Raw genomic sequence first — 12,890 nt, 5'->3', positions numbered from 1 at the left:
TTAATAGAGATTCACATGTGTAGTACAGGACAAGAATAATGAAGGCACATTTGGCACAACTCTTGTTGAAAAAATTTTTCAAAAAAAAAAGTGTTTTAATACACTTCAACCATATAACCTTTTATTTTGCCATATTGCCATATTTTATTTAGTCTTAAAACTTTTATAAAGATACTTAATAATTTATACCTTTTAAAAAATTGCTAAATTATTTGATAGAAGTAAAATATTAACTGAATTAGAAAATAAAACAAGTAGTTAAATTATTGAATTGTAAGAAATGAACTAAAACTAATTTTAGATTAAAATTAGAAATTAAATCAATGCCACAAAAACTAAAAAAAAAATTGAAATTTGTAATTGAAAAAATTATATTTAGAACCTAAACATAAAAAAAAAAAAAAAAAAAAAAAAAAAAAAAAAACAACTATAGTGAATTTAAAAAGAAAATTACAATATTATGGCTATGTGTTCAAGAATGTTGCTTACAACAGAACCAATGAAATAAAATGAATACAATTATTTAAATTGCTTAATTCTTTGGCTTCTTTTCTTGTTATAAGGTTTCCATTATATTCTAACAAAGGATCGCCACCCTTAAACTCTCGTTTAGTGAAAACCCCATATCCTAAATCAGCATTTAACTTAAATTTGAACAACAACAAAAATTTTGATTTGTATTAGGATTAAAAGCAAGATTATATATATATATATATATATATATATATAATATATATATATATATATATATATATATATATATATATATATATATACATATATATATATATATATATATATATATATATATATATATATATATATATATATATATATATATATATCAGGCCTTGTTAAGAAGCGTTACGCAGCTCGCATTTTGCTTGCGAAAAGGCGATTTGCCTACGCGCTCAGCAGTTTTGCGCTACGCAAAAACTTATATCTTTTAGAATATTTAAATTATCTTTTGATTATCGTTAACGTTTATTCAGAAGAAATAAAGGCGTAAGTAAAAGCATTTAACCGCAATTGTAAACTAATAGATTTTTTTGTTAAAGAAACAGTTTGTTTCCTTTTTTTTTTTTTTTTATTAAAAATTATTAAAAAAAAATAAAGTGTTTAAGTTTTATCTTAAGGAATTAAATATATAAATTCCTTTTAAATATAAAAATTATTTTTAGTCATAATAGTTTAAAAAATACACGATTTATTTTGATGTAAAAATTTTATTAATAACATATTTTGTTTATTGTTAATTCAATAACGTAAAGTTTTAATGACGTTCATTTAATTTATGAAAATAAATTACGATCACGAATGTGTTATCGGTAACTGATAAATAACAAAAAAAAACTCTATTGTTTAAAAACATTATTAAAAAGAGTTCACAAATTAAATAAGAAAAAATTTATTAACAATTGATAAAATAACCAAAAACCAAATGTAAAATCATAAGAAAATAAACAAATATTTTACGTTTCATGAAAAAAATATTTTTTTCAAAATAAAATTTAGTTTATATTTGAAAAAAATAATAAAAATGATTTTTTTAATAAGAACTTTGATTTTATTTGTAACTTTTGTTATAGTGAAAAAAAAAAAACTTTTTGTATCATTTTTAACGCGTTAATAAAATAACTTTAATTACAATGCGGTACTTGTAAAGACGCTAGTGACGCAATATAACTTCTAACGATGCAAAATATTTGCAGAGTTGAGTTACTTAAAAATGCGTTACGCGTTTTCGCTACGCATCGAAATCGAAAGGCCTGATATATATATATATATATATATATATATATATATATATATATATATATATATATATATATATATATATATATATATATATATATATATATATATATATATATATATATATATGTATATGTATATGTATATGTATATGTATATGTATATGTATATGTATATGTATATGTATATATATATATATATATATTATATATATATATATATATATATATATATATATATATATATATATATATATATAACTTTTAATCACAAAAACATATAACTTTTATCAAAGTTAAATAAAAGAAATGAATGAAAAATATCAAAAAATAAAATAATAGATCTAACTAACCTATTACATTATCAATAAAAACCATTCATTTTCCTGACTACAAGCACGAAAATATTTAAATTCCTCTGTTACTGTGTTGACTTCATGCTTTCTTCTCTAAAAAGCAAAGTTTTTGTTTATAGAATAAACAATTTCATTGTACAGTAGAAAAACAGAGTTTATATTTTTAGAAACTTTTGTACCCTCTTTCTTCCCTATATCTATAACAACAACAACAACTGTCAAAATTTTAGTGATTTTTTTGTTAAATCATGTCAAAAATGCAACCCTTTTACTTAATATATATTACTACTATATAACTTCTAAATATATTTCAATGCTAATTTTAAAAACAGATTTTGGTATTAAAGATTTCAAAATGTACTTTTTTTTAAAAAAAAAATTGTTGTTGTCAATTTATTTTACCCCAAAAATAGTTGCTTATGTACTTTGAACTTGAAATAAACAAATAGCAAATTAATGAGAAATAAGGACATATACTGACAACAACAATGTTATTATTTAATTTATATGCTATTATCAGGTATGCATATTTTCAACTTTTACGGTAACCTATTTTTTCTGCCATGTTTTTCAAGTCTGTTTTGCGTTAGTGCTATGCTAATGTGTGTAGTGGTCTAAGTTTTTAGAGTTTGAGATCAACTTAGATATTATTTAAAAAGAAGAACAGTTAAACTCTTTTTTGGGGTTTTGTTTTTTTATAGTTGCTAAAGTTTTCATCAATTTAAGTGTTGATAAAAACTTTGTTGTTGATTAAACCTCAAGGTTTTAGCCAAGGTATGTTAGTTTATTTTTTAAAACTGTTTATAACTGTTAAAAAACCTTTATTCTTGCCACCTGCCAAAAATTAAGTTTTGTTTTTTTATAGTTGCTAAAGTTTTTATCAACTTTAGTGTTGTTAAAAAAATTTGTTGATTAAACCTCAAAGTTTTAGCCATGGTATGTTGGTTCATTTTTTTAAAATGTGTAGAATTATTATAATACCTTTTTTCTTGCCACCATTTCATTCAAAAATTTGGATGCTCAAGTACACTTCTAGGATGCTCTAGATTGGTATATATTTATGACAAAACCAACCCAAGATAAATCGGGGGTGGGGGCACATTTGTTTATGTAGTTACCACACAAGTTTGTTAATGTTGTTATCACATATAATAAATATGAACATAACATATATCATAAGAAAAATTAAAGATTATTCACCAATTAAATTATTGCTATCTAGTAGTAAATAAATGCCATTTTTTTATTTTTTATTATTTATTTTAATGTCAATAAATTTTCAACAATTGAAAACATAAGAAATATCATTTGAAATATAGTGAAAGTTAAGTATTTATTAAGATTATCCTTATTTTGCCAAGTGTATTACTTACACATTATTTAAATAAGTTAAATATTAACTAAACTTGTCCATAATCTAATAACTTAAATTAATGATTAATCTGAGTTGATAACTTTGATGATTAATATACTTTTCAATAATTTAGTGACTGATTTATTGACATGTAACTTATTGGTTGAACTTTTAGTAAAAATTATTCTATTGTCAGGGCCGGATTTACACCCTTTGGGACACTAGGCTAAATTGCTTTTTAGGGCCCTATTTCAAAAAGGTTTAGAATTTTTGAAATAGGGTCACTTTACTAGATTTTATCCTAACCACGCATATATTATTTAGTTGCTACAACTTGGACATGGCTTTTTTAGATGTTTGAGAACATTCAAGTTTATTCAACTATAACAATAGACATGACTGTCTATTGTTCTAGTTGAAACAATAAGTTATTTGTGTTTATATATCTATACTTTCTGTATAGTATAAATATCTATATTTGGTATAAGCCATATAAACTACTTTTTATTCATTGTCTTAAAAAAGTCAAAAATAGACTAATATCTATAATTAAATTTTTCAGTTTTTTTTTGTTTTGTTTTTTATTTTAGTTCCAAGTTGTCATTTTTTTTGTTGTTTTGTGATCCAAAAAGAAGTTATTTTTTTTAATGGTAAAGCTAAAAATTATTTAATTTTTACTTTTGCACTAACTCCACAAATAAATATTGATTGAACAGCGAACAGCACTACAAGTGTTAGGAATGGTGAGTCATTTTAAAAAAACACTTAACGTTGAACCTTTGTTATCAGCAGTTTATGGCACAAATGCATTAAATTATCAAAGCTTTTAAGGACAAAAAAAAGAGACCTGAAAAAAAAAATCAAATAAGATAATACAGGAAGCGTATTTGTAAGAGGCAATTAAGATAAATGGTAAGCAAATGTCACAGTTTCTTTAACAAATCGATATGTCAAAATTTTAGTAAAAAATTTTAAAAACTTTATCTCACATACTTATATTATGTTTTTTTTTACCCATATAGCGCAACCTTTTTTTTTAATAATGATAGCACACAACCTATGATACTATTTAAAATTTTGCTTTAACTTAGCTAAGCTACTTCTTAAGATTGAAAAACACATCATAATTTAGATCCTTCTCCTAGTACTTTTGCGTTAATTATACAATGTTAAGTTTGCAAATAATAGTAGATAAATAATAATTAACAAAACCTTTTCATAATTAAGTTAAGTTATTTTAAAATTACATAATAAGCCTTGGTACCTTAGTACTAAGGTATATACCTTAGACTATAGTCTACCTTTGACTATACCTTAGACTATAGTCTAAGACAATATCTTAGACTATTGTCAAAGGTATATCAAAGGTATAATCTAAGTCAATACCTTAGACTATAGTGTAAGGTATATATAAAAAAAACAATAGTAACTTAATTTAAATATCAAAGAACATCGTTACTTACATTTGAATACATTCTTATTAAATGATAATTTACTAAGACTTTAAAAATTTTTTTTTTAAAAATTGCTTTAAAAATTAAATCTTATCAGTATTTGTTAACTTTCTTCGATTATCACGTTGAATTACTAAATATATTTAAATTACGCAAAAATATAAACAAGTTAAAGAACCCATACGGCTAAACAATGCGCGAATTCAAAAATCGTTCCTACGCATTTCAATAATCGTTCCTACGTCTTTCGGAAATTGTTCCTATCAATTCAAAAATCGTTCCTTCAACATTCTTCTTCTTCTTATTATTATTATTATTATTATTATTATTATTATTATAACTATTACTACTAATATTAATATTGTTATCATTATTATTATTATTATTTTTGTTATTATTGTTATTATTATTAAATATATTACTATTATTATTATTGTTATTGTTGTTATTATTATTATTATTACTAAGATTAATTGTAAATAAATAAACTATTTTTCAAGGTATTTACTTGAGATTAGTATTTCAATACTATTTGTAAATAGCCGTGAAAATTTATTTTCAGAATATATATGATTGATTGATTGATTGATTGATTGAACCTAATGATGGTGAAACACTGTGTAGAAGTAAGAAAATATTGAAACACTTAAGAAAAGTGTTTATACTAATATATATACATATATATATATATATATATATTCCTAGATCGACCTAAAGGTGACTATTTGCGGTAAAAATACCACACTTAAGGCGACTTTTTTTGTTAAGGTGACATTTCTTGGTCACCTTAACGTTTCTTAGCCAGATTCTACATTCGTTAAATAGATTTTTAAAGATTACAATTTATCATAATAAATTTTAATGTTAACAGAGTTGCCATTTAAATTTTCTCTTAAAAATAATGTTTTTTTCTCAAGTTATGAGCAATGTAAATTCGGGGTTGTATATCATGAAAAGTTTTATATGCAAATAAAAGCTGCGTTTCGGCTACACTCTTCTTAAAGGTTGTTTTTCAATGTCTAAACGCGCATGTAATTGACAGAGGTTTGTGTTTAAAAAATGTTCAAAAAGCGAAGAAATTCGCTTTACGACGATAATGGAATCGCAGCGAGAATTGTATCTAAGTGCGCTATCACATGGCCGATCAAATGAAAGATAAGATCTTTTGTGAGTGTAAATGCTTAGTCAATCAATCAATATCAATAATTTATTTCTGAAATAAGATTTTACATTCAAGGATGTTTACAAATAGTAATTTTACTAATATAAAGTAAACACCTGCTAATGTCAGGGTTATATCTAATTCAAATAAATATAATGCTAATTTTCATAATATGTAATAAAAATAATAAACTTTATAACATAAAAATAACGGTGTTAATAATACTACTAATAATAATAATAATAACAACAATAATAATAATGATAACAATATTAATATTAGTAGTAATAGGTTCATCAGGAAGAATTCTTCCTGATGAACCTACTGATGGTGAAACACTGTGTTGAAGAAAAAAAAAATTAGATAAGTGTTTTTACCAATTTTTTGTTCTGTTCTTTAGGAACATTGACACACTAACATAATTTATGTATACAATATTACATATGGATTTTAATATATCCGATTTTAAATGCCTCTTTTAAACTAAAAATCATTTATGTAAAATATGTATCAGAATTTATCAATTTATCAATTTTTGTTTGTTAGTTTTTTCATTATTTGAGTTATGGTGTTTCCTCTAATCTTAAAAGTTATTGGTGAAATCTTAGTTTTTCAACATTTTACTTAACTATTAATGAGTTGTTATTTATTTTACTTATAATTAAATTGGTTAGAAATATACATACATAAAACGGTTTTTTTTAAATTAAGTACTCATTTATTTTGAATTTTTTGTTCTTTACTTAAATATTACTTTATTACAAATTGTTATAAATTTTATGTTCATATTCTTCAACAAATACTTTGTATAATATACGTATATAGTGTGGCTCTTGAAAATACGTGCTCTTTAATTAATTAATTTATTTTTTGTTTTTCTTTTTTACTTTTCTTTCAGTTTTTCTTGTTTACTTGATTATTACTCTTAACATGAATATTGTTCTTGAAGTATTTCTTAGACTAATTGTTATTTATTTTTATATTTATAATTTTTAATAAATAGTTTGTAAAGTATAAATATATTATCCGGCTATTGTAACTACGTACGATTGGGGCTCGGTGATAAGACAAAATGTACTTCTACAAGATTTATAAATAAAAAAAACTGGCCCCGCCAGTTTTTTTTATTTATAAACCTTGTAAATTTTAAAAGTTATTAAACGGCGAAATAAATAAATAAATAAAAAATATATATATATATATACTTTTGCTTACCAAGCTGTTGCTTCAGATCTAAAATAAAAAAAAACATTTTTAATTTAACTTAAAAAAAAAGTGAAAAAGAAAATCTAGGTAATAAAATCAAACTTACTTATTACTTCATTGCTATTTAAAAAAATTAGGACACTATTATAATGTTTTGAAAGTGCTTTACCTAAGTGAAAAACTACCAAAAGAAAATTATTCAGTTATTGGATAATAAAGTCGAAGAAGCTAAATGAAAATGATATTTATTGCTTGTTTTTGTATTAAATAAAAAGCAGAAAAGTAACAAATCTCAAAATGACAAAAAATATTAGGGTACATTATAAAAAAGTGGATTTAATCCAAAAATAAAAAGAACCTTTAGAAAAAAGCTTACTGCTTTTAAAACTACAAAAATTTCCAACTTACATTTTTCTATCTACATTTATCTATAACAAAATACGAATTAATGAGTTACCATTATTTAAAGTTGATCCAGAAGCAACTAAAATAAATTATCAAATAGAAAGTTTATTTTAATAATCTTGACGATAATGTTGAAATAAACAATATTTATTGTTTGAAAAGTTAAGTAACAAATGTAATTCAAGTATTAAAATAAATGTACTAAGTTATCTGCTGTGGCTGGTGCAACTGAAGTTATAACCAAATAAAAAAATATTAAATAAAAATGCTGTTTTATCTATCTTATCTACTTTATCCTGATAATTATGTTTAAATAAACAATATTTATTGATTCTTTTCAAAATAAAATAACAGAAATTACTATTTGCTGATGCACTAGCTGCTGATGCACCAACTGATGATGCTACCACACATAAATGACAAAATTTATTAAAATATATAAAGCATATTCAATGATTTAAAAGGATATTCAAAAGAAGCTTTTAAATCTACAAAATCTAAGTCCTTACTGAGTTCTATCTGTCTGTCTAAAAATAAAAATTGAGATAAAATTACATACAATAAAATTGCTAATGCTACATTCGTACTCAAATAAAATCTAAATGATAAAACTTGCTTAAGTCGCTGTCGGCTTGCCTGTCTAAAAACAATTTTTATTCTCATTATTCCTAATCTATAATCTGTAAATAAATTTACTAGTTAAACCATAAATAAACTTGAACTAATATAAACTATAAATGAACTTACTAATATAAACCATAAATAAACATGAACTAATATAAACTATAAATAAACTTACTAATATAAACTATAATTAAACTACTATATACTAAATAAACTATTATAAACTATAAATAAACTAATATAACTATGTTACTAATATAAACTATAAATAAACTACTATACACTATATACTTACTAAAAAGCAATTCAGCTCCTTCTAACTGCTCTAAAAAATAAAACAATACTTGCTTAAAATGACAAAACTGAAACACTTTACTATAAAAAAATATTGTACTAAAAAAAAACTATTTTACCAGTCATTTTAGTTCTAACTTTTTTTTAAAAAAAACTGAAAAATAAAAACAACGAACATCAAACCAACTTTAGTTTTTAAACAATGAACAACATCAATTCCACTTGAAACTAAAAATTTATCAGCTCTAATCGGCTTGAAGACCTTGCTTGAAAGACTGCGTGGAGTAAAGAAACGCTTTTGAAAAGCCTAGAAAGTTTTTCATTAAAAAAGAAAGTGAAACGACACTAACACTATTAAATTACAGTATTCATTTTTAGAAGATTAAATAAATTACAGTATTCATATCTAGATTGTACTAAAAAAACTATTTTATCAGACATTTTAGTTCTAAATTCTTTTAAAAATGAAAACAGGCGATAAAAATTAGAAAAATAAAAATAATCAACAACAAACAAACGGTTACTTAAATTTTTATTATAAACAATAAACAACATCAATTCTTCTTGAAAATAAAAGGAAATCAGCTCTAATTCGCTTGCTGACCTTACTCGAAAAACCGCATGGAACATAAAACCGCGCATAAAAAGTCTAAAAACTACTTAAAAACTAAGAAATAGTGTATTTTACAGAATGCAGAACCGTAAGTAACAATACGAACAATGCGTAACTATGCGTAACTATGCGCACTAATAATAATATTCATTAGCGTGTTAATATTTAGATGCATGTTCATATTATTTTTAGTTATTGATTCATTTGTGCTTGTTATCATGTTGAGGAATTGTTTTTTAATTTAAATTACTTAGGTTCATAAATGAACGAAGTACTTTATTAATATCATAATTAAATTAATCAATTGTAAGTGCTTGATAAATACTTAAAACCTATGTTATTCATTATTATCCCGGGATTAAAAATGTTTGGGACTTTTGCCATCCCTAATTAAAACGCAGGGCTATATTTTGAAATCTCGAATAAATATTTTATTGTATTTTAAAATAGCATATTTACCTTCACTGCATTATTTTTTACTTCTTCCAAAAACTTTCCTTAGTGTTCAGTTGTTTATGGAGCGAAGTCTTTATTAATGTATAGGACGATTTCTCGGTGCTTTACTGTGTTAAAAAATTTGTTTTCTTTTTGGAAATTTAAGAGTTTTAATACAAGTATTCTCAGCTTGTTCTGTTTGTTTTGACACTTGTTATTTTAAGTTGTTTTTTAATAGCTCTTTTACCGCTTTTTCGCAATCACCCCAATTTTCTTCTGGTGTTTCGTGTAATCCATCTACTCTTAAGTTATTTCGTCCTGAAAGATTTCCAAATTTTCTGGTTCATTGTCATAGTGTTTTTTTATTTGCGATAATTTTTCTGATATTTTATCTTCTTGAAAATAAAGACTTTAATTAATGTTATTGATATCTTTTCTAGAACTCAACATTTTCTATTTAATGTTGTAATTATCTTTCTTTATAATGCCTAATCTATCGGTAATAATTGTAAGGTTTGCACTCATTATTGAAGTAAATGATTTTTCCTGCTCCTTTAGTAATTGTTCTGTTTCTTTTAGAATGTTTTTTTTTTTTTGTGTACTTCACGTTTGGTTGAAATGATTTTATCATTGTTCTTCATTGTTATTTCCATTTTTAACTTAAAGTTTCGAACTTTTTGCACCGCGAATAAAAAATACGTCCGCATACCACGATGCTAACTACGCAAAAAGTCTTGCTAATGGTAACTGCCATATTTAACCACAATTAAAATGATAACAAGTGTTAACTTAAAAAACTTGTTTTAGAATTCGTAAAAAAAATTTTTTTTTAGAAGAAAACACATCTATTTACCGCAACTGAAAATGATTGAATATCAACGATACGAATAACATTGGTTACACAAGCATTGTTTTTCATCAAAATTACAACGTTGTAATAACGTTGATTAAACTAACGTAACTTTTTGTCAGATTTACGCCGTTATAACACCTTTACTTAATTTGTTCTTAATGAATACTCCACTTTTATAAATATCGTAAACTCTATTATCTTAAAATTGTCTTTTTATAAAATGCTACTATATACTAGTTACTTTATCGTTAATCAGTATGATTATGTAGCGTAAAGGACAGTTCAATTTACAGTGCATCATGTCATTGGGTTTTGAGTCCGCATGACTACCGACTTTTACTTTATAAATACGTTATTTTTACATCGAAATTACAATTTTAATTAGCATTGAATAACTTTGGAAAATTTTAAGTTATAACCTTGGAAAAAAAAACTTTAGAAATTAAAGGTTATCCATCCCTTCCATTTCCAACGTTATTCAATTGTTATTTCAACCTAAATAACAACCTTGTTTAACTCTATTTTAACGTCGGTGTACTTTTGGTATATTTATCAGAAAATATATTTTTTTAGCTAATATTCAATATATATATATATATATATATATATATATATATATATATATATATATATATATATATATATATATATATATATATATATATATATATATATATATATATATATATATATATATATATCCGAAAATATACAGAATACATAAAGAAAGTTTATATATTCAGCTAATATGTTTAATTACTTATAAAAATTTTTTTTAAATTTCAGAATTTTGGCTTTCGAAACAGATAAAAAAATTCCCAAATGAGGCTTTACGAATAGAAAAAGTGAATAAATCATCTAAATTTAAAAATATTTCAAAGTTTAAAAGCATAAAGTGTGTGGAAATTTTAGAGGATGTTTTTTGTTTTACGAGAAAAATGCTTGTCTGAGTAGAATACTAGATATGAGAGGATCAAAAAAAAAACTTTTTCATCATTTGAATTGATAAGTTTGTTAATAAATTATAACAAAAAGTTGATAGTAATAATGCATTTTAAAAAAATCCGCCTATTGTTTCTTTTTAAGCTTTTTGCTTCATTGTACGTGTTTGGAAAGGTTACTTTCTCACAAGTAAAGTATATTTTATTGTCTTACTATAAAAGTGCATCTAATTTTTAAATATTGACAAAGTATAAATGTAAGGGCGCAATGATCCATGGTATGGGAACTCATCTATGTATAATTTTTTTTTATAATTTTATAGTTTCTATAAAAAATTTTACTTAAAATGTCAATTTAGTTACCCAGAGGTAGACCCAGTATTTTTTGATGTTTAAGAGTAACTTTCAGTCATGGAACAAACTCTAAACATTTATATGTTTATACTTATTTCTGGTTAAGATAAGAATGGTTTGCAGAAAATGGTAATGATTGGAGCCTGGGAACAAAAAAGACCTACAATATTTGCCACATTTGCCCTAAACGTGGGAGCAACAAGTTGACAAAATATTTTGTTAAATATCTTATAGAAAATTTCTTATCCCTTCTTATTGAAGGGGGTCAAACCATATTTAGCCATAATTTTTGAACGCTTGAAAAATTTATCGGTGAATATAAATTTACTAAAGAAAAGAATATAAAATACTTTATCAACTTCTTGCTATGACGCAACTTTTCGCAAAGCGCCTTGTTTGACATAAATATAAACATATAAATGTTTATAGCTTGTTCCATGTCTGGTAGTTATCTCAAACATAAAAAAAATGCTGGATTCGGCCCTGATTCCGAAATATAAAACTGTTTTTTGATAATAAGGTTTACCTCTTTACGCAAAACCTTTGTTTCACTTTTATTAAGACAATCAAGTGGAAATGGTTTGCAACTATTAAGATGAACCTAAATAAAAATTACAAAGTTGAGTTCATTTATCCATAAATAATGCCAATAACAGCAAAAATCAAAACAGGTCATGTACAATAACTTGATTTGAAACTCTAGATTTTATTAAAATAAATGTTGATCAAGGACTTCCTGTTGATTTTTTTAAATAATTTATTTCAGTTTTTCTAACATCAATAAGAGAGCGCATTTTTTTTATCGCCGACGAAACGGGTTTCGATGAGGGGGGGCACAATCGTCAACTTTTTAAAAAAGTCTCATATATGTAGACTTTTCTTAAAAAATTAAAAAAAAAAGAAAGAAAAAAGTCTTTAGAAAGAAAGTGGGGGAGAAAGGGAAAGGCACGTGCACCTTTAGCCCCCCCCCCCCGGTGTCGTCGGCTCTGATTATCAGCTAATGGAAACATAGTGTCCCACCAGGTGATTGAAATATAGTGCCCAACCAGCTGAGTTAAATGAAGTGTCTCACCATCTGAGATCAT

The sequence above is a fragment of the Hydra vulgaris genome, chromosome 08 (assembly GCF_038396675.1).
Source record: "Hydra vulgaris chromosome 08, alternate assembly HydraT2T_AEP".
Lineage (NCBI taxonomy): Eukaryota > Metazoa > Cnidaria > Hydrozoa > Anthoathecata > Hydridae > Hydra > Hydra vulgaris.
The sequence above is the reverse complement of the archived record's forward strand: the minus strand, read 5'-3'. Positions refer to the sequence as shown.